Source organism: Pleurodeles waltl, chromosome 3_1 (genome assembly GCF_031143425.1).
Source record: "Pleurodeles waltl isolate 20211129_DDA chromosome 3_1, aPleWal1.hap1.20221129, whole genome shotgun sequence".
Lineage (NCBI taxonomy): Eukaryota > Metazoa > Chordata > Amphibia > Caudata > Salamandridae > Pleurodeles > Pleurodeles waltl.
Genome location: NC_090440.1, coordinates 1,667,457,581 through 1,667,484,144, shown reverse-complemented (window position 1 = coordinate 1,667,484,144; position 26,564 = coordinate 1,667,457,581).

Below are 26,564 nucleotides of genomic sequence, written 5' to 3'. Positions count from 1 at the left end.
TTGACTCTATATAGTCTCTTAATCAAATAGTCAGGAGTTCCAAGTAGCAGGGCATTGCAGTAATCCAGTCTTCTGAATATGACACTACACATGATAAGAAATTTAGCTTGGGTGGGCAGTAGTGGTAGCATCTTCCTGAGACTGAGAAGAAGAGCAATAGAACCCTTGTGAGAATGAACTCTCCTGAACAGGTAGAAGAAAATGACAAAAGCTAGGTGATGACCTACAAGTAGCCCTAATAAAATGAACAGAAGCAAGTTAGTTCCAGGACAGGATTGCCTACCCTGTCCAAGCGACTGATCAAGATGGAATAGTTAACTGTGTCTGACTCTGACAGAGCAGGATCATGGTGCCAACGATACTGTGCTGGTTCACTAAGGGGCATATTTATACTTTTTGATGCACAACTGCGCCAATGCTGTTGTGCGTCAAAAATTGTACCGCCGGTTAACGCCATTCCAATGCGCCATGCAGGCACCTTATTTATGGAATGACGTTAGCCGGCGCTGCGGACTGGTCTGCGTAAAAAAAAAATGACTCACACCAGGCCGCGCCGGCGTATGGGAAAATGGGGGTTGAATGTCAAAAAATGGTGCAAGTCAGGTCTGAGTAAAAAAATCAGGCCTCAAACCGGACTTGCGCCATTTTTTTTACACCCAACCCCCATTGACATGACTCCTGTCTTAGCAAAGACAGAAGTCATGCCCCCTTGTCCAATGGCCATGCCCAGGGGACTTAGGTCCCCTGAGCATGGTCATTGGGCATAGTGGCATGTAGGGGGGCCCAAATAAGGCCTCCCCATGCCACTTAAAAAAATTGAAAAAAAATACTTACCAGAACTTACCTTTCCTTCCCTGGGATGGGTCCCTCCATCCTTGGGTGTCCTCCTGGGGTGGGCAAGGGTGGCAGGGGGTGTCCCTGGGGGCAGGGGAGGGCACCTCTGGGCTCCTTCTGAGCCCACAGGTCCCTTAACGCCTGCCCTGACCCAGGCGTTAAAAAACAGCACCCATCAGGCTGTGCAACGTTTTTTAAGGCCCACCCCCTCCTGTGCGTCAAAATGACGCCAGAGTATAAATAAGGCGCACAGGCCTTAAAGTCATTTTTTGGAAGGGAACGCCTACCTTCCATATCATTAACGCAAGGCAGGTTCCCCCTTCCAAAAAATGACGCACATGGTTGGATTTTGACGTCTGCGGGGTCGGGCGTCAAAGTATAAATATGGGGCAGGGTTTGCGCCGAATGTGCGTCAAAATCTTTGATGCACATTCGGCGCAAGCAGAGTATAAATATGCCCCTAAGTATAGGACATCCCACAACAAGGCTATACCCAATTTGGTGCCTCTTAACAGGGACACACTTGCTTAGGAATGATCTAAAAATAGCAACTTTTTTTTTCTAATTTATGCATACCAAATAAACAAGAATGTAAGTCAAGTCATCTGTTTTTTGGGCTGGATATTACACTTAATTGTTGTAAAGTTGTGAGCAGTGTAGCACAGGGTACTACTAGGTAAGCTATTGCAAAATCTGTATATAGTTATATACATTTTATAATATATTTTAAAGATTGCTTATATAAATATTGCAACTTTAGGAAATACTTGAACTTTAGTATAGATTAAAACTACCTATAAAAATAATTCACAATAAACTACCTCATACGCTATTACCATCTATTACCATCTTTAGTTACTTACATAATTGTTTTCAGTCATTAAAACACATCTACTTTTCTTTCACATGAACTGTGGATAGGTTGATCGAAAACTCCAAAAACAGGATGTGCAAAGACGTTCGCTAAACATTCTCGTTTTGGCCCATCTTGGTATGGTCTGTTTTTTTGCTCTTCAAATTAGCATGAATAATAAATGGTTCAAAATTCATTAATTTAGGGTAAAGCTGGGCACACAGATCTAACAATGCTAATCATTTTATAGAAGTTCACACGAATCTTTATCATTGGTCAATAGTGTACCAGTTTTGGACATCGATAAAGCACATTTATTAATAATCCATTTGAAAACAAGTACTGTGCAAAATATTTGCTACCAATTTGTAGGGGAGTAAATCCTGTGTGATATAGAGTATCTTGCTTAAGGCAAAGCATTTTATTGTGCAGTGTAGTGGATATAATGCTTTGATATAGAACTATTTGAAGTGCACATCCTCTTGTCATATCTTTTGTGTTTTGTTAATGCCTAGCATATGGTCTCTGTACTGCAGTCAGGAGTATTCAGAGCCAAATGTACAGGTTACTGTTTGACCGTAGAGTTTGTCTTCAACTTGATAGATTGTATGTATTAGTTTGTAGTACGATAGTTGGAAAAAAGGAGCAAAGAATCAGATAATATGCGCCAGTTATTACAAACGGTTTGAGAAATATTGGTCTATTTCTCTTTTAAGAATGTATGTGGGTAATTTATCTGAAACTGGTCTCAATAGATTCGTCCACTACTCTAAGTCTTAATAAATGATGGTGAATTTAGTTATTTACCTTCCTGCTTATGTTTTTTATGTTACTTCATCAGTCTCCCATATGACAGGCGTCTGAACCTATTTATAAATAAAATAAACTGGAGAACGCATCCACATGTACAGAGAAGTAATATTTTGTCTCTTGATCTTGGCTATAGACTTAACCAATCTGAACCTTAAATTAAAGAATCATGGAGATTGTATAATATGGCTTGAAATAGTGTAAATTCGAATTTAATCCAACTGAATTTGCAATATTTCAAAACAAAGCTTTCTATGATCCTCCAAACTGAGGTGGGCCTTGTGACCATGGTTATGATATCTCTTGGCAGAAATATCAAATTAATTTTTCCAGTGATGTTTATGATATATACAGATTCTGCTGAATTTACTAAAACAAATGTCTGGATTAAAACATTTGCAATCAGAAGAAGAACATCAAGAGGTGTCCACTCATTCCTCTCCTATTTACCATAGGGATGCATTGGTGGAAGTGATCTCCAATAGATGCGACATTGTCAGACATGCCCTTAACCCCTGGCAAACTCGCTTCACATTTAAATGAATTCACTTTTGGAATACTCTAATAGTTCGCATAGTGCATGTTGAGTCTTGGAAGTAATTATTAGCATAAACAGTGAAGTATCTGCCTAGACAATAAATCATCTGAAGACTGATACCTTGCAATTGTACACTTTGACTGTAACTAACGTCTCCACCTAGGAGCCTACCTAGGGATGTTGATAAATAACTTTACATTTTTGATAAGAAGGTACACTTTTATAATTAAGAGTGATTTAATATATAGCGAGACGAAGTTGTCATTAATAGGGAGAATACAGCAGTGTTATTTTTATTTTATTTTTTCTTGTACAACAGTGCCCCATTGACCTTTACACTTCAATTTCCTTTTTCAGCCTGGCTACAGAAATTTTTAACAGCTTGTCATGCATCATGTCATCACGCAAAACACACACCTCCCCATAATATACACAACACACGTTTACACACGAGAATTCAAAAGTTACTATGAGTACGCCTCCTTGAGTCACTGGCTTACTTGGTTCACAATCATCTTTTAGATCACCCCATGGCATGTCATAGATGTTTACTTCAGTCAAGGAAATAGTTTGCTGTCTCAGTATACTTCCCTGCTCCTGATATTAAGTATTCACAGTCCCTTCTGCACAAACACTCAAGGGAGTAGCCCAAAAATTTAAATACCCCCATTTTGAACTAAACCTCCAAATGCACAAAGAAAGAGAAGCAAATGAGCCCACCAAGCCCCTAAAATATCTCCCTCGTCTCTTACATCCAAGCATCTATCTATTCATCCTTTCACCCTTCCATCCACCTGCGGGTCTCCATTATTTCATCTTTACATTCTGTCAGACATTAATTCTTTCAACCAGCGTTCAATCTGTTCCTATTCCATCCTTTCATCAACTTTTCCATCCATCCACTATGCTATCTATTGGTCCATTCATCGATCTATCCTTCCATCCATCCTTCCATTCATCCTCCCATCCATCTTCCATCCATCCATCCAACCATCCGCATATCTATCCATCTTTCCACCCACCCACCTCTCTGCTATTCATTCTTCCATCTATTCTGTTTTCTCTGCCATCAATCTGGCCACTCTACCATCACTCATCCATCGACCCATCCCAGGATCCATCCATCCATCTATCCATCCATCCACTCTGCCATCCATCCACCCACTCTGCCATCCATCCTTCCCCATACACTCTGCCATCCATTCCAAGTCTGCCATCCATCCATTCAAGCATCAATCCATTCATCTATCTTGCCATCCTTGTATCATCCATTCATCCACTCTGCAATCCACCCATCTATCTATTTGTCCATCCATACTGCCACGCATTCACTCATCTTTTCACCTACTCATTGATCCATCTGCCATCCTTTCATGTGTTCACCCACCAATCCATTCACTCATCCATCCTTCCCTTCACTCTGCCATCCTTTCACCTGTCCACCACGTATCCATTCACTCGCCCTCTCACCCACTCATCCATCTACCCACTCATCCATCCACCCACTCATCCATCCATCCTTTCACCTTTCTTCAATGCCATCTTTCCCTCTTCTGTGTACTACCTTTCGTTATTCCTTGCTTCTGCTTGCTCTTCTGCTGACGCTGTATTCCTTTATAACAGTAATTAACAGCAATTGTCTACCATGTTACAGGCAATAGAGGCCCATAAAGAACCACACCTCTGCTGCAGCTTCTAAAGCAGGGGTTCAAGACGCCCTCGCACACACTGATTAATAATTAGCCCTGCTCTATGTATTTCGGTCCATCTATCGTTTGCCCCGCTCTCCGAGCTCACTCTGGAGATGTCCCACTGACCTCGAGAGACTGTCACAGCAGTTTCCGCCGCTGCGATCAGGGAGACAGGATCAGAGCACTAACGTCAAAGCACTCCATTCAACAATCTCAGTTATACAAGCCCTCCATTAAGGTTGCAACCTTTGCTGACAGGATGGAGATCAGTGACGAGTCCAAGGACAGCAGGATGGGGATACACCATCAATGTTAATGTATGGGGGATCAGGTGGAGAAAGATGAAATATAATAAGCTTGAGTCCACTTTTGTATCCCCTGCAGTTGGAGACCTGAGTCCAAGGAAGCAGAGAAAAAGAGCAGTAGGAAATGCATTGGGTCGACTACCACTCAAGGATTATTGGCATCTCTTTGGGGATTGTAGGGCATTTAGCCATACACATTTATCATGAGAAATGGACCTGCTGGCAGTTTAGGGCTTCTCTGGCTGGCTGTCAAAGGGTTCCTGTCAGCAGCTTTTTAGAGGAAATGATACATCCTGTGGTTGTTGGAAAAACGCACACCCTCTTCAGAACATCCAGTCCTATTCTTGTCTCAATGGTCAGTAAATACATTTTTTGCTAAATCATTCCAAAGATTTGGTTCTTGGTGGAAAAAACAATCGACCTTTGAGCAGTGTTCACTAAACACAAGAGGAACCATAACCTCACTATCATTGCTGTCACGTTCTCAACGTCACAGTCACTCACTCACAGTTTTATTGTTCCTAATGATCATACCGTTGCATCATTTACCACAGTTTGACCATTGTTACAGTTCATACTCTGGGATCACTCACAATGGCATAAACATCATTGACCATCACAATCTCACATAGTACAACATCACAAATGCTACCCATGAAATCCTTACAGCCACCGTCCCTCATCATAGTCTAACCATCACTATCCATTACACTCATGCATCACTCATCACAGCCTCCCTATGACTATCCATCATATTCTCATGATTACCATCAATTACCACCATCTCATCATTACTAAGCTCCAGACTATTGCATCCTTTAACAGTCTCGCCACTACACAGCACAACATAACACTCTTGCTTCATTCACCTCAGCCTCACCACTGCTATCCACACACCCACACATCAGTCACTAGTCCCCTACCACCTCACCTTCACTATCCATCACACACACACACACTACTTTACAGCATCACTAAAGCTACTCATCATGTTGTCACAGTACTCACCATGATTTCACCGTTGCTACCCATCAAAATTACAGAACCCCCCACAACCGCACCTTAACTATCCTTCACAGTGTGACATCAAGCACCAGTCTCGCCAACCCTAACATTACACTCTCTTATTGCTCAACAGTCTAACCACCATTACCTATCGCTCTGACATCATCCAACACGATCTCTCTATAACTGTAAATAACACAACATCTCTCACCAGTCTCACCATTGATACACATCCATTCTCATATCACTCACCACAGTCAATACAAGACTAGAAACGCCATTTAAAAAGGTCGAACATCAAGAAGCTTTCCTTCACAAGCAGAAAATAGATAAAAGGAGCACTTGCCACTGTCCTCATGAATATCTCTCCGTTCAGACAACACTCACCATTCCTACCAATACTAGTCATCGGTACCTCGCATCACATGCCCTTCCCACATTTGCTACTCATTGCACCATGATTGTTTCTGTCCTCAGCACCTTGTTGACATAGTGAAATCATACTGCTCTTGTACTGTCCTGAGGGCCATTACGGTGTTGTGGCTTCCACTGACGCAGCCAATGTGCTATGTTGCAGTAAAGCTGTGAGTACAATTGCAGTGATCAGCACTTCAGTGTCACAATGAAATAACAGTGATGTTGCGAGTGACTCCTGTGGTCTGCCACTTCCATACAGGCCCGGTAGTGATGTTCTCAGGGTGATTTCTGGGAACTGCATCCCGCTGATTCTGATTCTGGAGTGTTTTTATGAATGCAGTTGCTCTGATCTACACCTCTATGAAACAGTACATTTGTTATGTTATTGTGAGTATGGTTCCTTGTCCAGCACTCATACAGCCTGCTGATGCAGTGGGGTGGTAATTCTGTAGTGTCCACCACTTCTTACTGCTCTGTTTTATCCCAGAAGTAGCTTGTGCACTGAGTGCCTGTTTAGGCCTGTGCTTTGATTGTAGATATGACTGTGCATGTAGGCCACCAGATACTGTTCGTTACATCTGACTACTTGGAAGCATTCTTGGAGAGTCCCACTTGGCACAAGGACATTCATAGAGCTCCTCTTCATCCAGCTGATTCCCAAAGTTGTCCCAAACATAGTTCCAAATCTTATATAAGAATATAATGCCCACAGTAGTGAAGCAGAAAGTTTATGGACATTTTCACCAGTGCAGCTGCACTGTTTAGCCAAAGTCTATCCTGGGGCATTGATGTAAAGTCACACATTGCCTCTGCTTGCACTACAGGTGAGAGTATGCCACTTTGTGCATTATCATACCCATTTGTTGCTGAATGTGAAAACTGTTCCCAGAGCAGAGACAATGTCCAGGGTGTGGGAAAGTGTTTCTCTTCCCTTGCAGGAAGGCCAGTTAGGGTGGACCCAGGAACTTTAATAATCTGTAAATGGTGTGTCATGTCACAAGCAAATGTAAGGTAGGACCTGGGGAAGGAAACAGTTTGTTCCCCAATTTAGGTAGGCTATAAACCTAGTGGACGGGGAGCTACCCTTAAAACAAAGATTTGAGCGACCACAGAGGAAGGGACTGCTCATTTCCCTAGCTACACTTCTGGGTGGGCGATAGGGGCACAACAAGTTGAATATTCATGAGGTAGGTCACAATTTGCGGCCCCATTGGGAATGGTCGCCAGAACAGGGACGGTGGCCTGCTGGAGACAGCAGACCACCATGTCTGTGACTGCTTTTAAATAAAGCAGTTTTTTTTAAAAATGCAGCCCTTAAAGGAAAACGAGATGCATTTCAAAAGCAAAAATGAAAAGTATTCTTTTCATTTTTTCAGAGCAGGCAGTGGTCCATAGGACCACTACCTGCTCTGAAAAATATTTTCTCTGCCATTCACAGAGGGTAAGGAGTCACATGGGGACCCCTTCCCGTTCGCGAATGCAAATGCAAAGTTTGAAACTGGTGCTAACTACGATTGTGTTGCGACCGGATTCGCGGTCACAAAATAATCATATATACCATTTGGATTCGGTATTAGGAAGGGTCGCCCTTGACACGCCCCTTCCTAATACCGAATCGCAGTTTGGGCTTTATATATCCCAAAAAGCATTTTTCAAGTTGCAAATGGACTGACTCTGCAAATCAGCCCGTTTGCGACTTGGAAAATGCTTCGTTCATCTGGCCCTAAGTCCCAGGATAAAATCTCAGGCCAGGACAACCTGATTGGGGTAATGACCAGTGCTCCATCATAGTCAGCCTGACGTCACATCTAGGTTAAGGTCTGCCACAGCTATAGACTATCATTGGTGCTTCGTTCTTTTTTGTGACATTTTTTATTCAAATCTTTTAAACCTTACATCTCTTGTACCCTTTATCACATTCTTGTCATTTTAGTGTCAATTTCTTTATTACATTTTACTCTATTTCATGAACTGAAATGGGGTTTTATTTTGTTGAGTTTTAACTATTTTGGTATTTCTGTTTTTCAAGGTTTCACTATGTTAAGCCTGCCTGCTCTCTCCCATAGACCAGAAGTGATCTCAGTTTTAAATTACTGGAAAAGTTACCTAGAGCTTTATTGCATGTGGTTGACCACATCCACCCAACTAATAATTCAACTTTCTACACTGTGCAGCCTCCATCTGCCAGTGGACTACAGAGAAGCTCATAGACTGCCATACTATGGCACTACACAGGTCCAGCCTGTTACGGGCCCAGGTTTAGAAATGCCCCTTGCCACACTCCATCTGCAGTATCTCTCCTCTTGGAATTAACATGATCCTGCCACATATTACTTTCACTCCAGCATTCATTGACTGGCTTGATGTTGTCATTGCTGCTGACATCAAATACGTGGCCTATTGCTAGACCTGCAGGAAGATGGGCAACAGGAAGCTGGGGTTGTTGCTAGACCTGCAGGAAGATGGGCAACAGGAAGCTGGAGTTGAAAGTGTAATCAATAACACTGCCTTTTCTCCTTTCATCAATTCGTGCACTCATCCATTCATATAGCCATCCCTCCATCCATGTATTATTTCCTCCTTCCATGTAACTAGATATCCATTCACATTTTGTGCTCCTTTTCCCACCCCAACCTCCGTGCCCAGCCTTATTCCTTACTCTTGCCCCCTTCATCCATTCATGCACGTATTTATTACCCTGCTTTCTATCCATGCCCTCACTCAATTATTTGTTTACCCAAGCACTCATTCTCACACTTACCCACTCACTCAGCCACACATACAACGAATCAATGAAGGTCTTCAACAGGAAAGCCAGACATATTCCAATGCCTGGTTTTCTCTCTCGAGATGTGCCTGGTCAAAATGTATGCTGTTGTAAATTGCTTGTATAATGGGCAGATTTCCTTCACTTTTGCTGTTCCAAACCTGCCACCTCCCGCATCACTTCCTCTTTGGCAGATATTCTTCTTTTTTGAAGTGGTTGGGCGTGCATATCTGCAGAGTGCCACCAGGATTTTCTAAAGCTTGCTGCTAAATGCACGTATTTAGCTTGGTCCAACCAACAGTTACTAATAGGCTCTTCTGCCATGAGCCAATGGGTAGTGGGGATAATATTCTACACCATTATCAGTTGTCACAATTTAAGAAGCAATTCTTTCTGACTGTTGCATCACTTCCTGTGTACCGCCTTCTCATTTGTAGTTTTTATCTCAACCAATATGTTAATTGCCAGTATCACATTGGTGGATCAATTAATGTTCCGAAATGCCCCCTCCTCCATAACAGTTACTGCATTATTACTGTGTCATCTTTCCAGCTGCTCCACTGCAGTTCTCTGTACTTATATGTCACCAAGCCAAGTGGCAAGAGTGGCCATCCTTTGCAATGCCATTCCAGGTTCATATGTCATGAATACATCGTTAGAATTAAAACTCTTTCCGCACCAAAATAACACACGTTTGTGGTTCTTTACAAATATGCAAACAATGCTAACACAATAAGAATAATTTATTAAAACCCCACAATAAATCAACATGATATTTAAATTTGAAAAATAAGGAAGCTTTCTCTATGAGTACAGGTAATTGTACTGTATTGTAATTGTCTTTATACAGTACTGCATACTCCTGATTGGTGCTGAACTATATTAGCGGATGGGTAGCTTACCTCACCATTGATTCTAAGGCTGTTGAATTGCAGTGTGGGGTGTGTCTTGGTGGTGCCTGCTACAGTAGGGAGCCAGTCACAGGGACCAAACAGGTCAAGGAGAATATTTACCTACCACTTTTAGCAGCCTTTAGTCTAGTTGTGAATACTTCGGCAGGACCATTTTTTAAGCCAGTGTAATGGTCCAGTGTCAAGGGGTGCAGGATGCTGAAGATGTTGGGTGATGCTGTCCTGGAGCGGTGGACCTTCCTGTGTCTTCCCCTTAGTATTTGAACGTGGCCTCAGGGGTCTATCTCCAGCAGTGTCCAAGTGAAGACCAGCGCAGGGCTAGCTTCCACAGGTCTGGTTACAGCAAAACCAATGATTTTCTTTGGTTGCCAATATCTTTCTTGCAGGGTGGCCAAAATGCACTCTGACGGCCTTCCCAGGCCCAGCAAACTCAGGGCACCTTCCGATTCAGATTCAGATTTATTAATAAAGTGCACAGTTTAAACCATTACACTTAAATATGCATAATAATTATTATGATAAAAAGTAAGCAAAACAACAGCACCAATTGTTGGATTGAGATAATGATTATTACACAAAGTGACCGATTATCAGCGGACTTATGTGAAGTTCAGTCTTGCTCTTATGAGTTTGGGGACAAACATTCACAAAAAATAATTTGACACATTTTACTACCCTGATGTTCAAGCACATGTGCTCGGGATTTAGGCCTTGTATAAGTGCTTGTAGACACGTTCTTCCTCCAACTTGGATGAAGGGGCTCTCAACAGATTCCTTCTTTCAGGAAGTCCGGGCAGACACATATATTATTATGAATAATTGCCTCCTTTCCCATTCCTCAAAGCCTACTTTGCAAATGCAAGTCACCTTGTCAGGGTGAGGACTTGGTCTCCCAGGCTGAAACTTCATGTCCAGTAATTGTCAGGCATTCCTGGCTACTGGGTTCTCCAGAAGGCAGACTTCTACTCCACTTTTATGGCCCTGATCCTTGAAAGTGAGTCAGCTAACTGACTTGTGGAGTTTCTTTTGTCTTTAAACCATAGTGAAACGCTCTTACACTTGTGGGGACAACACGCACATTCCTCTTTTTGCCAGTCCTCAGATACAGCAGGTTCAGTTGCTCTTGGTTGAATCCACAGAACAGCAGAACAGTCTTTCTTCTGTCTACTTTCCAATCCAGCAGTAAACTGAGATCTGGGCACCAGAGTACCACTTTGATACCTGCTATGATCTCCGGGGGTGGTGGCATTACCTAGCCAGTGGGTTACCACGTGCACTCCTTTGCGATGACGATTTCTTGTGCAGTGTGGCATCTAACTATGGCAGACCACCCTATTCTGCCCCCTCTCCAGATGGCTAGATCTGTCGCTTGGTGTGAGGCGCTCCCCCACCCCAACCCATAGGTGTGGCTATGTAGGGGCTAAAGTCCCCTTGCGAAACTGGTTTGACGTTGAATTTTTGATCTCTGCCCAAGATGCCAGCCTGAATAATTATATAAAAGAGCAGCTCTTTCATAGTGTGATTGACATTTGCCATACGAAGGTGGCTTCCCATGTGAAGCTTGCGGTTTGGGCTCACACCCACTCTGTCCATCCTGCCAGGATGAGTTTACGCCCTTTCCCTTGCCATCCCCTTTGTTCCTCTTCATGTGAGCTGGTCTCACCTCACCTAAGAATGGCAGCAGGCTGTCTCAAGGAAAGCAGCTATTTCCAACAAAAATGGCTGCTGGAAAACATAGGAAACAAAGTGGCAACGTTCTAAAGTTGCCATTTGTAAAATAGTTACATTTAATTCGACTTGGGCAACACGTCAGGTTTAATGTAACAATTCTTTTCATTCTATGAAGTATACATTTTAGTTTACATTTGTTAGCTATATCTTAGGGGTGACTTATAGATATTTAGAAAGGGAGGTTTGCTTTACAAAAGGTTGAAATTACAAAGTCAAGTTGCAGTTTAACAACTGCTCTGCTGGTGTGCATTGGCAGCCTGTTAGTCATGGTATGCATTGGCAGCCCCGTGATGGCACAATCAGTGCTTCAGTCCACAAGGGACACTAAAGTTACAGGCCCTGAGTACATCTAGTGCCATATACTAGGTACTTATATTATGCCAGTTGGAGGTAAACTAATTAAACATATCATTTTAAGGGTTAGAGCACAAGCACTGTGGCCTGGGCATTAGGGCCTAGTCTACTTTAGAGTCATTACACCAGTGAAAATTTCAGCAACAGTATGCAATATAAAAGCAGCCGTGGGCATGTACTGGAAATAGGCTGCCGTGGCAGAAGTGCCAATAAATACCTATGGAACAAAAGGTGAGCAACATGCAGGCAGGTACTGTATATAGCCTGCCATTGTGCATGATCCTAATTCTGGAGTCCATCTAAGAGCAATGGGGAGTAACCCACATGCTTCCATAAGAGAGAAGAACTGAAGGAGGTAATTATGAATGACAGAGGATGGTCCACGGGGATGGAATGGTTACAAGCAGCCAGAATAAAACTACATAGGGACACTAAGAAGAAAAAGGAGGGCAACCCTAGTTGCCAAGAGTTTTGATGAATAAGTGGCCCTTTTTGGTCACTAAGACATTGCTGTTACGTCTACCGTGTAAAAAACATAAAGAAAGAGAAAGTGAGTGGCTCTGTGATAATTACCTCGTTCTCATGAGCAGCAAACAATAAAAACAAACCTCTTTTTCCCCTTACAGTTACTTGATGTAAGTGTTTTGGGGTGTGGCCACCAGAGGCACCTCGATAAACCCTACCTGAATGAAACTTGTCCTTGCATGGACTGGTTCCAAGTAGCACTGTTAGCATGGGTACCCAATGGCATTCCCCTACCTGCCACCAACTACTAAATTCGATAACATAATTACTACAAATAGGGCCAGATGATACTGCGAATCCATAAACATATCAAACTTGAAAATATGATGGAAACTTGTTCATGTGTTCAGGCTTATAAAGATTAGACATTTAGCTAACATTAAAACTGCTGCTCACATCACACTCCTTATTTGCATCAAGTCAAAATAGAAAAATATGTAAAAATATATGAATAGAATGAAAAGTCAATACCAGTTGAATAATTCCCCCGTTTCCCTCTCATTAGAATAATTCTCTCACTCTCACCGCCTGCTTGCTCTCAAGTGGATTCTTCAATCTATTGACCAAAGAAAAGCATCACATTTCTTTTAATGTGGAACACATATGCCTGCCACCGGCATCATGTTCTAGCTGTCAACAATGATGTATGAGATTTCCAAATTCAATAAATATAAAAGTCATAATTCAGCAATCAAATGCAATAAACAAAAACCACAAACAATGCGTCCACATCCTTCTATCAACCATATGACCTCCAAGCCCTCATGACGCCTAACTCTGCTTGCCACCACCTCGCAAATAAAGTTAATATGAGGAACGAGGATGGGAAGTGTAAGAGATAAACAACTTTCATCAAATGGTGCTTTTTCCCTTTTCTTTGGAGCCTGACTCTGTATTTACTCTAACAGTTATCTAACAGAAATACCAGTGAGCCAAGACTCAGGAGCATACTTATAAGAAAGTGGCGCATCAGCTATGATGCGCCACTTTTCTTGTGCCCCCCCCTAACTTCACCATGGTAGCGCAGTATTTATAATACGGCGCACCATGCCTCACGTTAGCACAATAGGGTCATAATTTTTTACGCTATTGTGGCACATTGGTTGAACAGGGTCAAAAATGATGGTCCTAGTCCAGCAATGTATAGGGAGGCCCATTGGAAACAATGGGAGTGTCACTTTAACGCCTGCCATGGCAGGCAATAAAAATGACTGGAAAAATGGTGCAGTGAAATCTCCTAAATTCCACTGCACAATTTTTCTGGGCCTCCTAATGGGGGAACGCCCTCTTTACATACATTATGCCTGGTGCAGGTATAATATGCCACAAGGGGTTACAAAGTGGCGCAATGCTTGAATTACGCCACTTTGTAAATCTGGTGTGGGGAAAAGGCCTCCTTGATGCCGCCGTAGCATTAAAAAAGTTAAGCTAGAGCATGGCAAGAAGGCACTCGGGGCTTGTAAATATGCCCCTCAGTTTTTTAGCATTCAGTTTTCTTCCTGCCTGATAGTAGAGAAACTATGCTTGATCACTGGATAAAATCCGAAGATTTGTCCTTCAGCACTTGGGGTGACTTGCCCCTCTGAGTTTTTTGTCGTATCCCAAATGTGGATGAGGCAGTCAGTGGCATCTTTGAAACTGTATAAGTCAATCAATCAGTGAATTTTTAAAGTGCAGTACTCACCCATGAGGTTCTCAAGGTGCTGAGGGGGAGGGTGGCTGCCACTGCTCGAACAGCCATGTCTTGAGATGTCTTCTGAAGGTAAGTAGGTCCTAAGTCTGATGCAGGTGGGTGGGAAGAGTGTTCCACATCTTGGCGGCAAGGTGGTAGAATGATCTGCTGGCCGCAGTTGTTCTGCGAATGCGTTCAACGGTGGAGAGGGCAAGGTCGGCAGTGCAAAGCTGTTTGGTCAGGGTGTAGAAGGAGAGCCGTCTGTTGAGGTATTCTGGCCCGGTGTTGTGCAGTGCCTTGTGAGCGTGGATGTGGAGTTTGAATGTGATTCGCTTGTTTACGGGGTGCCAGTGTAGGTCTCTTAGGTGGGCTGTAATGTGGCAGTGGCGGGTGATTTCCAGGATGAAATGTGCGGAGGCGTTCTGGATGCGTTGCAGTCTTTTCTGGAGTTTGGCCGTGGTTCCTGCATATAGGGCATTGCCGTAGTCCAGCTTGCTGCTCACAAGGGCTTGGGCGACCGTTCTTCTGGCTTCCGTGGGGATCCATTTGTAGATCTTCTGAAGCATGCAGAGGGTGTTGAAGCAGGAGGAGGTGATGGTGTTGACTTGCTTGGTCATTGATAGTGAAGAGTCCAGGATGAATCTCAGGTTGCGTGCGTGGTTGGTGGGTGTCGGTGCGGTTCCCAGTGTGGCAGGCCACCAGAAGTTGTCCCAAGCAGAGCGGGTGGAGCCAAAGATGAGGACCTCATTCTTGTTGGAATTCAGTTTCAGGCAGCTGTTCTTCATCCATGCGGTGATGGTCTTCATTCCTTTGTGGAGGTTGGTCTTGGTGGTGGCGGGGTCCTTGGTGAGGGAGAGGATTAGTTGGGTGTCATCGGCGTATGAGATGATGTTGAGGTTGTAAGATCGGGCTATGTTAGCGAGCAGAGCCATGTAGATGTATAAGTAGTACTAATTGCTTACTAGCAAGAACATTTAAAATATAGGGATATAATCACATAAAAATTGGTAATTTACTCTAAGATATTTACATCATGTATGTCTAGATTTTCTACCTTTTCTTTGGAAATCATGTGATTTGCTTGGTTTGCTGAGAATACATTCTGGGGGTCATTCCAACCCTGGCGGTCAATGACCGCCGGGTTGGAGGACCGCGGGAGCACCGCCGACAGGCCGGCGGTGCTCCCAAGGGCATTCCGACCGCGGCGGTAAAGCCGCGGTCGGACCGGCAACACTGGCGGTCTCCCGCCAGTGTACCGCCACCCTTTGGAATCCTCCAAGGCGGCGCAGCTAGCTGCGCCGCCGAGGGGATTCCGACCCCCCCTACCGCCATCCAGTTCCCGGCGGTCCGCCCGCCGGGAACCGGATGGCGGTAGGGGGGTTCGCGGGGCCCCTGGGGGCCCCTGCAGTGCCCATGCCACTGGCATGGGCACTGCAGGGGCCCCCGTAAGAGGGCCCCTACAAGTATTTCACTGTCTGCTTGGCAGACAGTGAAATACGCGACGGGTGCAACAGCACCCGTCGCACCTTCCCACTCCGCCGGCTCGATTACGAGACGGCATCCTCGTGGGAAGGCAGTTTTTCCCTGGGCTGGCGGGCGGTCTTTTGGCGACCGCCCGCCAGCCCAGGGAAAAACTTAGAATACCCTCCGCGGTCTTTCGACCGCGGAGCGGTATTTCGGAGGGGGGAAGTCTGGCGGGCGGCCTCCGCCGCCCGCCAGACTTGGAATGACCCCCTCTGTCTTACTGAGTTCCTCCTTTACTCCACAGAGGAGCAATTGATTGCCATATTTTTTTGTTTCTTTCTTTCCTTGAGGAAAATATTTTCTTGTGTCAAAACTTCCTGCCCTACACTCCCACCAGATTGGTGGGGTTAAGGGGTGGCATTCCACAGGGCCGGACTGGGAACCCGAAGCAGCCCTGGCAATTTTGTCTGACCACTCCCGGGGGCGCTGCAAGGGGGAAGCACTGCTGCTTTTGTTACTGTAGGCTGATATTGCAGCACCAGTGCAAAACCAGCCCCTGGTAAAGAAACTGGCCCCCACCGCTGCAAAACTGGGCACTACACTTCCAGTCTCCCAGGGAAACACCCTGTGCCTGCTATGGCCAGCACTTCCCTTCCCACCATGAAAAGGCTAGTTACACCAGCCCTTGGTTGAAATAAAAATATAACCCTTTCCAGTATGGAAACTGGAATAACATTAGGTTGTGTATGCCCACAAACATGCATGTTTGTGGGGGCTCACAAACTTGCAAGGCTAGCCACAAACGGAAACACTCACGAACAGCCTAAATTCCCCTACTCTCTTGAGTGGGATTTACATATGCAGATATCCCTGCACTCATTGGAGAAATCCCTACAATCGTAAAGGACTTCTGCCAGCCAGGAATCCCTTTGTGAATTCCAAGCAGGTGTAATTCAGGTAAATTGATCATAAACTCACATTTGTGGCAGAACCTACCTTTGGGAATAGGCCTCAAAATTTTGGACTTTAGATATATTTCCTCTAACTTCCTCATTCCAGGTCATGAAACGTCAGCAGAATACTGATGTAGCTGAATACCAATAATCCAATCCCTCTATCACGACCACCACATATAAAGCAGTCTTACTGCCCCTTAATAATCATCAGACTTTGTCAGTGGATTAAAAGTTCTCAGAATGACAAGGTCAGCCCAATATCAAATGACAAAAATATTATTTTTATTCATTTATTTATTGACTTACTAGCACTGAACATGCTGCCAACTGTAAGATTCAGAGCAATTTCTACTAGAAAATATAGTATGAAGTACAAAGATTTCAGCTATTGCAGTGCAAACCTGGAGAAACTATTCAAAGGTGTGTCTTTGTGTTTAGGTGTGAATCCTAACTGTCTTCACGTAGTAATACCTTTGTAAGTACCTGCTGATAGGCAGATAAACCTAGTTTGCCTCTCAGCATGTGTGTGAGGCTCGTAATTACTGAGAGCACTAGGGCCTTTTCTCTGGAGGAAATGATATACCAATGCTGTCTTCTATTTGGATGAAGGCCTCATTGTTTGTGTTTTAGGGTATAGCAATCTTCATTTGCAGGAAAGCAGCATTAACAGGCTATATTGTTGCCATTTAGTGAGAGGTCTCATTGGAAAAAATATACTTCGGCAGTGAACACCACAATTGTGTAGTGTTTCGGCAAGTCAGGTGAATCAAAATTTCTGGTGGGTCATTTCTATTTTGCATTTCATATCTGATCATTCACATAGCCATTCAAATTTTTGATCTTTTGATAAGTAGATTAAAACGCTGGTGAAGGAGAGAGAGCAAACAAGTAGATGTAGTGATTCAATCTAAGGGGGTCATTTAGAGTTTGGTGGTGAAGGGCACACCATAAATCAGCTATGCTCTCTTCTTGCCAAAGTTGTGCTTACCTCACCCATGTAGACCTGGGGGAAATTCAACATTTCTGAAAGGGAGCATTTCCGCCTCAGCTGGTCCTGCTGACCAAAACCTCCTACCTGATGGCTCATCTGCCAGAATGCTGTCAGGTCAATGTGACAGTCACTCTGCTTTAGTTATGGCAGGATGACCTTCATCAGATTTTCCTTTACAGTACTACTATGCAAGTCATGTAAGTCCCAGGCAAGTAATTCAAACAATGACTCCAGTGCACATCCCTGTGCATCAGCACATTTGTTTTTTGTTTTCAAGAAGCAAGCTCACACTCTGGAAGTTTATTTCTTGAAGACAAAAGAAATAGACTCCCCAGTATAACAAACATGGCGTTCTGTGAGCGTGGATCTCAAAATTTGGCAAACAACATTTTGCCCACCAGGTAGGCCATCCACAAGGGTCTAAATAACCCTGCAGACCATTAAACAGTCTATTTTAAAACATGAAGAAAAAGATCTTAAAATGAATAGTAATGCTGTCCCGAGGTTATTAGACTACTCTCGTAAGTAGATCATGAACATTTCTCAGACAGTAATAATATTCACATTTCTGTTTCCTAGAGGGGAATTGAATACAGCAATTGAGTTCCTCTAACAAAATCTGCCTACTCCTCTTTCATCAGTCATCTTCACAAAATGTTACATTTTTCAAAAGGCTCTCGAATGCTTGGTTTCAAAACCAGGAAAGCTACAAGTAAAGGCCACATTATTTTAGTGTAAGCTTTCTGTTCTATCCTGTCGGTGAAATGCTTGCGGGAAGAATAAGAAAGCTTCTTAGGTGAGCAGGACAGCATTATGGAATGTGTAGACGTAACAAAAGACACAATTGGCAGACTTACGTTATTCAGAGGTTAACCTATCTGGCCAAGCAGAAGTCAACTAACTATTATATACATCTTCCTGCCTCCTTGAAAACGATGAATGCAATAACCCCTGTTTTCAGAGAAAATAAGAAAAAGAGAAAGTGCTTTAAGGACCAATGTGCAAGAACCTATGGTGCAACAACGTGAGAATGTCAGCAACTCTGCTACTATAATGGCCTAAAATAAAAACAGTTTAGTTTTTTGGGATTAATAACATACCACGTTAATCTTTACTTATTTAGTGATCCTCTTACTGTGGTGCATTTTTGTAATTGCTGTTCTGCAATGTTAGGGAATATATATTAAAGACTATTGTGATAAATGATTGATAATGGTATGGCAGATCAGTTTTTTCTGTCAGAAAGAGAGCAGGTTTTTGATAGCTGCAGCGTATTAATAGGCAGAAGCGTTTTGCCTTAATTGAGTCATCTTGGGACCATATTGGTCAAATTTCTTATCTTTTCAGCTGCATTTCCCTGTGCTTTGTGCCAATGGTTGTATAGCACAACTATGTCATGTGATGTGATAGTATGGTATGTTATGTGATGTTATGTTATGTGCCATTATGTTGTGTTATAATCATTAATATGGTGCAAGTCAACCATTCGTGGGGGTGATTTGGCCCCAGTGCTAGGTAATGTAAATAATCATTACATTAATCAATCTGCAATGAGTATATCTTCAGAAGAATTATTGAATAATTTAATCACTCATTAACCCGTTTAGTGCGGGCGTCGGCCACTGGCTGATACCCACACTACGTCCCTAGTGCAAGTCACGACCAGTGGCCGACACCAGGGAGTGGGCTACAAATTTCTTTTTTTTTTTTTTTTTTAAATCCTCAGGAGACACAGAAGATCTTCCATGTCTCCCTCACCCGCCCCTTTGTGACGTCAGTGCACCGGGAGGCCCCAAACGACCTTCCTAACACTCGAGAAGGCCTCGTGTGAAAGGGGAGACTCTCCCCTTTCACACAAGGCCTTCCTGAACATGTGTCCTGGCCCTCGATCGCAGCACAGCTGCGATCGAGGGCCAGGAAACACCACTAGACACCAGGGATTTCACTTGGGGGGGGTCGGGCCCCTTGGAAAATGGGCCACCCTCCCGCCCCGGTGACATATTTTTTTACGTAAAGGTAGGTGTCCCCTGGGAGGGCTATTTATTTTTTTAATTAAGAAATTGACAGGGTCGCAGCAATACTTTTTTTCAGTATTTGTAGGGTTTCCCTGGGGGCCATTTTGGCCCCCAAGTAAACCACACAACTACTAAAAAAATATAGATCTATATATATAGATCTATATATATAGATATATCTATATAGAGATAGATCTATATATAGTATCACACACCAGCAATTGTGTGACTGTCTACGTAGGCTAGTGTTTTAGAGCAACAGTTTAGCCAGTAGCAGAGATGGCATCTCGTTGGATGACTGCTGCCTGCACTCGGGTTATAGAGGACAGCTCTGACATAGGATCAGAGAGTGATACAGCAGATACTGAGATAGCATGCGAGGGTTAGGACAATGGCGCAGACTCTGGGAGTGATTTTTCAGTCGGAGGAGTCCCATTCGATAACTCCTTTTCAAGTAATTATGAGGGAGGTGATGAGGACAGTCCTGCTATCCCTTTGCAGACACAGCCTGTGCAACGGGGAAATAGCGGGTTAGCCCTACCCAGAGAGGAGGTGAATGCAGCGGCAAGCACAGAGAGAGAGTGCTCTCTTGGGAGCTCCCCAATTTAGTTCAGCCCCAAATTCCACCACCCAAATCGTATTGTGGAGACATCAAAATTATCTATCACAAAACAAAATGGTTTTGTAATGCGGGCACCTGTGTTTTTGGTCCTGGGCTCAATGGTCATATAGGGAAACATACTAAATCCAGACATTTCTGGAAACTATACATCTGGGGGAGTCCAAAGAGGTGTGACTTGTGTGGATCTCCCAAAGTTGTCTTACTCAGAATACCCTGCAAAGCTGAAATGTTGAATAAAAACTATATTTGTCTTCCATTTCTGTCACACAAACTACAGGAATATGCTGGGTTCCACAAAATTCCTACCACCCAGTGATTCCTCACCTGTCCTGATAAAAACACTACCCCACTTGAGTGCCTGTACCTAGTGCATGCGTCCGGAATGGATCACCCCAGGGTCAACAGTTGTCTCATGTAAGGACCAACATTGGCCGTTGTGTGATCTATTCCTGTTGTGGGCACTAGGCCTACCCACACAAGTGAGGTACCATTTTTATTGGGAAACTTGGAGAAATGCTGGGTGGAAGGAAATTTGTGGATCCTCTCAGATTCCAGAACTTTCTATCACCTAAATATGAGAAAAAAGTGTTTTTTTCCAACTATTGAGGTTTGGAAAGGATTCTGGGGAACCTGGTGAGAGCCCCACAAGTCACCCCATCTTGGATTCCCCTAGGTGTCTAGTTTAAAAAAATCCACAGGTTTAGTAGGTTTCCCTAGGTGCCGGCTGAGCTAGAGGCCCAAATCTACAGCCAGACACTTTGCAAAAAACAGCTCTGTTTTCTTTAGGAAAATGTGATGTGTCCACATTTTGTGGCATTTCCTGTTGTAGGCGCTAGGCCTACCCACACAAGTGAGGTACCATTTGTATCCGGAGACTTGGGGGAACGCTGGGTGGAAGGAAATTTGTGGCTCCTCTCAGATTCCAGAATTTTCTGTCACCGAAATGTGAGGAAAAAGTGTTTTTTTGGCCACATTTTGAGGTTTGCAAAGGATTCTGGGTAACAGAACCTGGTGAGAGCCTCACAAGTCAGCCCATCCTGGATTCCCCTAGGTGTTTAGTTTTCACAAATGCGCAGGTTTGGTAGATTTCCCTATGTGCCGGCTGAGCTAGAGGCCAAAATCTACAGCTAGGCACTTTGCAAAAAACACGTCAGATTTCAATTTAAAAATGTGATGTGCCCATGTTGCCTTTCCTGTCGCTAGCATTAGGCCTTCCCATGCAAGAGAGGTACCATTTGTATCGGGAGACTTGGGGGAACACAGAATAGCACAACAAGTGTTATTGCCCTTTGTCTTTCTCTACATTTTTTCCTTCCAAATGTAAGACAGTGTGTAAAAAGACATCTATTTGAGAAATGGCCTTTAATTCACATGCTAGTATGGGCACACTGGAATTCAGAGATGTGCAAATAACCACTGCCTCTCACCACCTTATCTTATGCCCATTTTGGAAATACAAAGGTTTTTCTGATACCTATTTTTCACTCTCTATATTTCACCAAATGAATTGCTGTATACCCGGTGTAGAATGAAAAACCATTGCAAGGTGCAGCTCATTTATTGGCGCTGGGTACCTAGGGATCTTCATGAACCTACTAGCCCTATATATTCCTGCAACTAGAAGAGTCCAGCAAATGTAACGGTATATTGCTTTAAAAAATCTGACATTGCAGGAAAACATGGAGAAAAATGGCTGTTTTTTCCGCTTAATTTCAATATTTTTTAATTTCAGCTGTTATTTTCTGAGGAACCTGTAGGATTCTGAGGAACCTGTAGGATCTACACAAATGACCCCTTGCTGAATTCAGAATTTTGTCTATTTTTCAGAAATGCTTAGCTTTCTGGGATCCAGTATTGGTTTCATACCCATTCCTGTCACCAGCTGGAAGGAGGCTGAAAGCACCAAAAATAGTAAAAATGGGGTATGTCCCAGTAAAATGCCAAAATTGTGTTGAAAATTTTGTTTTCTGATTCAAGTCTGCCTGTTGCCGAACGATGGGAAGATGGTGATATTAGCACCGCAAACCCTTTGTTGATGCCATTTTCAGAGAAAAAACCACAAGCCTTCTTCAGGAGCCCATTTTCCCATTTTTTTTAAATAAACAAAAATGTAGCTGTATTTTGGCTAATTTCTTGGACTCCTCCAGGGGAACCCACAAACTCTGGGTACCTTTAGAATCCCTAGGATGTTGCAAAAAAAGGACGCAAATTTGGCCTGGATAGCTTATGTGGACAAAAAGTTATGAGGGCCTAAGTGCGATCTACCCCAAATAGCTAAAAAAGGGCTCATCACGGGGGGGAAAGGCCCAGCAGCTAAGAGGTTAACAAGTAACATTATTTATGTGAAAAATAAGGAACTATTGAATGTTGACATTACATGGTTAGCCAAAATAATGGCCTCATCAAGAGCAGAACAATGTCAGTAATGTCAGACAACTTGCTCAGCTTGGTTAGTCATTATAAGAGAAGTGAGATACATATTGGAGCGCTTTGCATTGCAAAGAGAAATCCCTTGGTAAGATTTATTTGGATTACCAGGACTTTATATAGTATTGGTTTGGTTTCACGGCATCATGTAGAAGATTGTTTGCATTCTTAGACTAACACTTATACTCTCTGTCCTGATTGTGGAGTCTCATGATAAGGAAAAGTAAAGAAATATTATTTAACTAAAAAAACTAGTAAAGTATTTAAATGTTTAAATTTAATGTGAAGTAATTATCTATATTTCCTTTAAATTTAGAACTAAAGAAAATATACTACAGCACTATTAACTTAATTTTAGATAAGGGCCTGATTTTGAACTTGGGGGATGGGTTACTCTGTTACAACGGTGAGGGTTAGCCATCTGCCGAAATCAAAATCCCACAGGCTATAATGGGATTTAGATTTTGCTGGACGGGATATCCATCACTGTTGTGACGGAGTAACCCATCCGCCAAGTTCTAAATCAGGCCCTAAATCTTTAATTGATGAAAATATATGGCATTACATTTATTTTTGTGCAGTTTAAATTATAAAGTAAATGTCCACCTAAAGTAAAAACAAAATGTTGCACACCAAAAATTATTAAAGGTAATGTATATAAAGTGAATAATGTATATAATTAATTGTAGTAATATAATCATGTTGTAATGACATTTATTCTTTACATTACTTTTAAAATTTAAAAAGGGTTATTAACATATTTAATAATTAAAAAATAAATGTATGCAAATCCTATATTTGTACCTTAAAATTGTATTTTTCATATGTTTGACTATTTAAAACAATTAATTTAATTTAACTTCATAAAAAATAATTTCATTTAACTTCATAACTTCATAATTCAACTGAATTCCATTATTTTCTATGAGGTTTAAATTTAAGTCCCTACCTCCATTATTTTAAATGGGATGGTAGGGACTTAAATTTAAACCCCATAGAAAGTATGTGGTTGGCCATATGTGGTGCTGGCTCACTTCAGATCAGACCTAACGTAGTTTATAACTGTTTTGGTCCCCTTTTGTGGCACTAATAACTTTATAAGTACAGTTTGTAAATACAAATGAGCAATGTTTTGTCTGTTGGTGAACACCCCTTTCTAAACCCATCTCTCATCCTCCTTGACCCTCCCTAAATCCCTCCTTGGTCCTCTCCTAACCCCCTTTGCTTTGGTGGTTAATACTTCCCATTTCCCAACCACTCCTCTATGTGTCACTGATATTTACTACTAAAAAGCATACTTCATTGTGCAGAGACTTTGTAGTCAGGGCAAGGATCTCTGCACAGAAAAAGGCAGGAGAGGTGGAAACTCTGTAGGTTTGTGAATAGCATTTTGTAGCACTTTTCTACTACTCTGTAGTATTACAAAACATACTACAAAATGCAGTTTGTTAATAGGCTGCTATGTGTTTATTTCAGGGCTTTTTACAACAGTGGACCATTTTTTGCACTAAATATCATTAGTATTTCACAGGACACATTCATAGGAGTTGTAGCTGACAGACTATTACTTTTGCTCTGATTCAAGAAAGTCACCATCTCACATTCCACAAATGCATCACATTGACTCTTTCTTATAAGACACTCAAATTTCAATCAAGAAATACTTCCTAAAGAGAACTTTGTTGGAAGAATGTCTATGTAATTCAGTATTATACAACCATAGGTGTTGAACAATGTTAGATCAGGTGTGAATGGAAATGAGGAAAGATACGGCCTAAAATCTGCTACATTCAGGGTTATTTTAGATGGACCAGTAAAACAAATCAACCTCTTTGTATACAATGACAAGTAGCAACACAGTAGCCATCAGAAATTATACACTGGTTAATTATGCCATAATTCCTGAGCATGCCCAGCGTATGTCCTGCAGCAAACGGGTATCACTGGAGGAAATGTGACAGAAAGTAATTTACATGTTTCTTCAAATAATAGAGCTAGCCAGTGGTGAGCATATGGGATTTAAAGTGTATCAATTAACACAGTGAGTCCAAACGGGCTGTTTTTAAAAGCTTATTGTCAGTTTCCACCAAGTGAGGAAAGAAATGTAATGGTGGGCAAGTGAAAGCCACACCTTTAAAGGCCGGAGATGCAGACCTTCAGGACCCTCCCGCTCCACACCCCTATACATCCACACTATCCAGGAGGCACCCATTTTCTGTGAATAATAGACTGCACAACTTTTATAGGATTTCGGGCACATCTAGCCGCTAGATCGCTTCCATATGTGTGCATTATCCAATTACGGCAGTTCGAGCTATGGTGGAAGTGTGGGCCATTGCTAGTCACCCCCACTGAAGCAATTAGAAAAACACACATTCATATGAGGTCTGATTATATACATAGGAGTTCATATAAAGGGCGTACGGATGTGGAAGGAAACATATTAATAAAACATCTAAGTAAATTGTAGACTCTAATTAGGAAGAGTCTGATTGTGCCATTTCCTTTCATTTTTTTATTTTATTTTCAAACGTTTATACAGAAAAGATTACATGGGTTATAGCATTTACCAGTATTAGTATTATTTTCAAAAGATAAAACAATTACCTTTGTCCTGTTACAAATCTCTAATATTCTATTTCAGTAGCGAGAGCAGGTAACGCATACCAATCATGTGGCATACTCATAGAAATTAACTTGTATACTACTAAAAGCATCATGAAGAACACACTTGATTCATGCCTTAGGCCTTGTAACACCACATTCTGACAAATCTAGGCATATGTGTACCAACCACAGTGCAAATGTATTCAGTCAATCACAAGGTCTTTTCAGGATTATTAAGAAACTCCTGGGAGGGTACCCTTACATCTCATGGACATAACGTTCTAGGTAAAGGTGCTGAGTACACTTCAACAGTATCATTACTAGAGGAAGTATGGAACTTGCGTAATTTCCTATGGCGTAGTTATGCGTAATTACGGCAAAATTATGTCTTATTGTGTGTAATCACATAAGTAAAGTAATCCTGCATTTATCACTATTTTCTTAGCACAAAATAAACCCTCACGTCCAAAATAAACCAAAAGATGCATTTTGGACGAAGTAGAGTTAAATACATCAGCACCCAGCAGCGGTCACACTCTGTTCCTGCACTCTTTGGTCTGCATTTGTGCTCCATATTATTCCAACTAACTAAAATTGGAATAATCACATAATTTTTGGTAGTTTCATGTCACAAGAGTAGCACAAAATTGTGAAAATTATGATTCCTCCAGCATAATTAATAAAAAAAAAAAACAGCATCTTTTATACAATCGTGTATTTTTGGGTGAGGGCCCATCATTCATCAAATCATCACAATACTTTTGGCCGAGAACAAGAGCTGTAAGGCACTGGTGTGGGTGAAGGATATACATAACCATAGAAATTCACCAGTTAAAGTTAGAGTTATTTCAAGCAACTATAACACACAGCCCTGGCATGGACAATTTTTTCTTCAATTAGTTGACTTTCAATGTTTCATTGATATTTTTATTAACGCTATAAAAGTTGTCATAAGTGCTGTAATATCTGGGGTAATTAGCAGTGGATGGTGAGGAAATGAGTTATAGTTCCCTGCGGCCAAGCCCCTAATCACCGAACCCTATGATGTTCAGAGACTTTGGCCATGTGC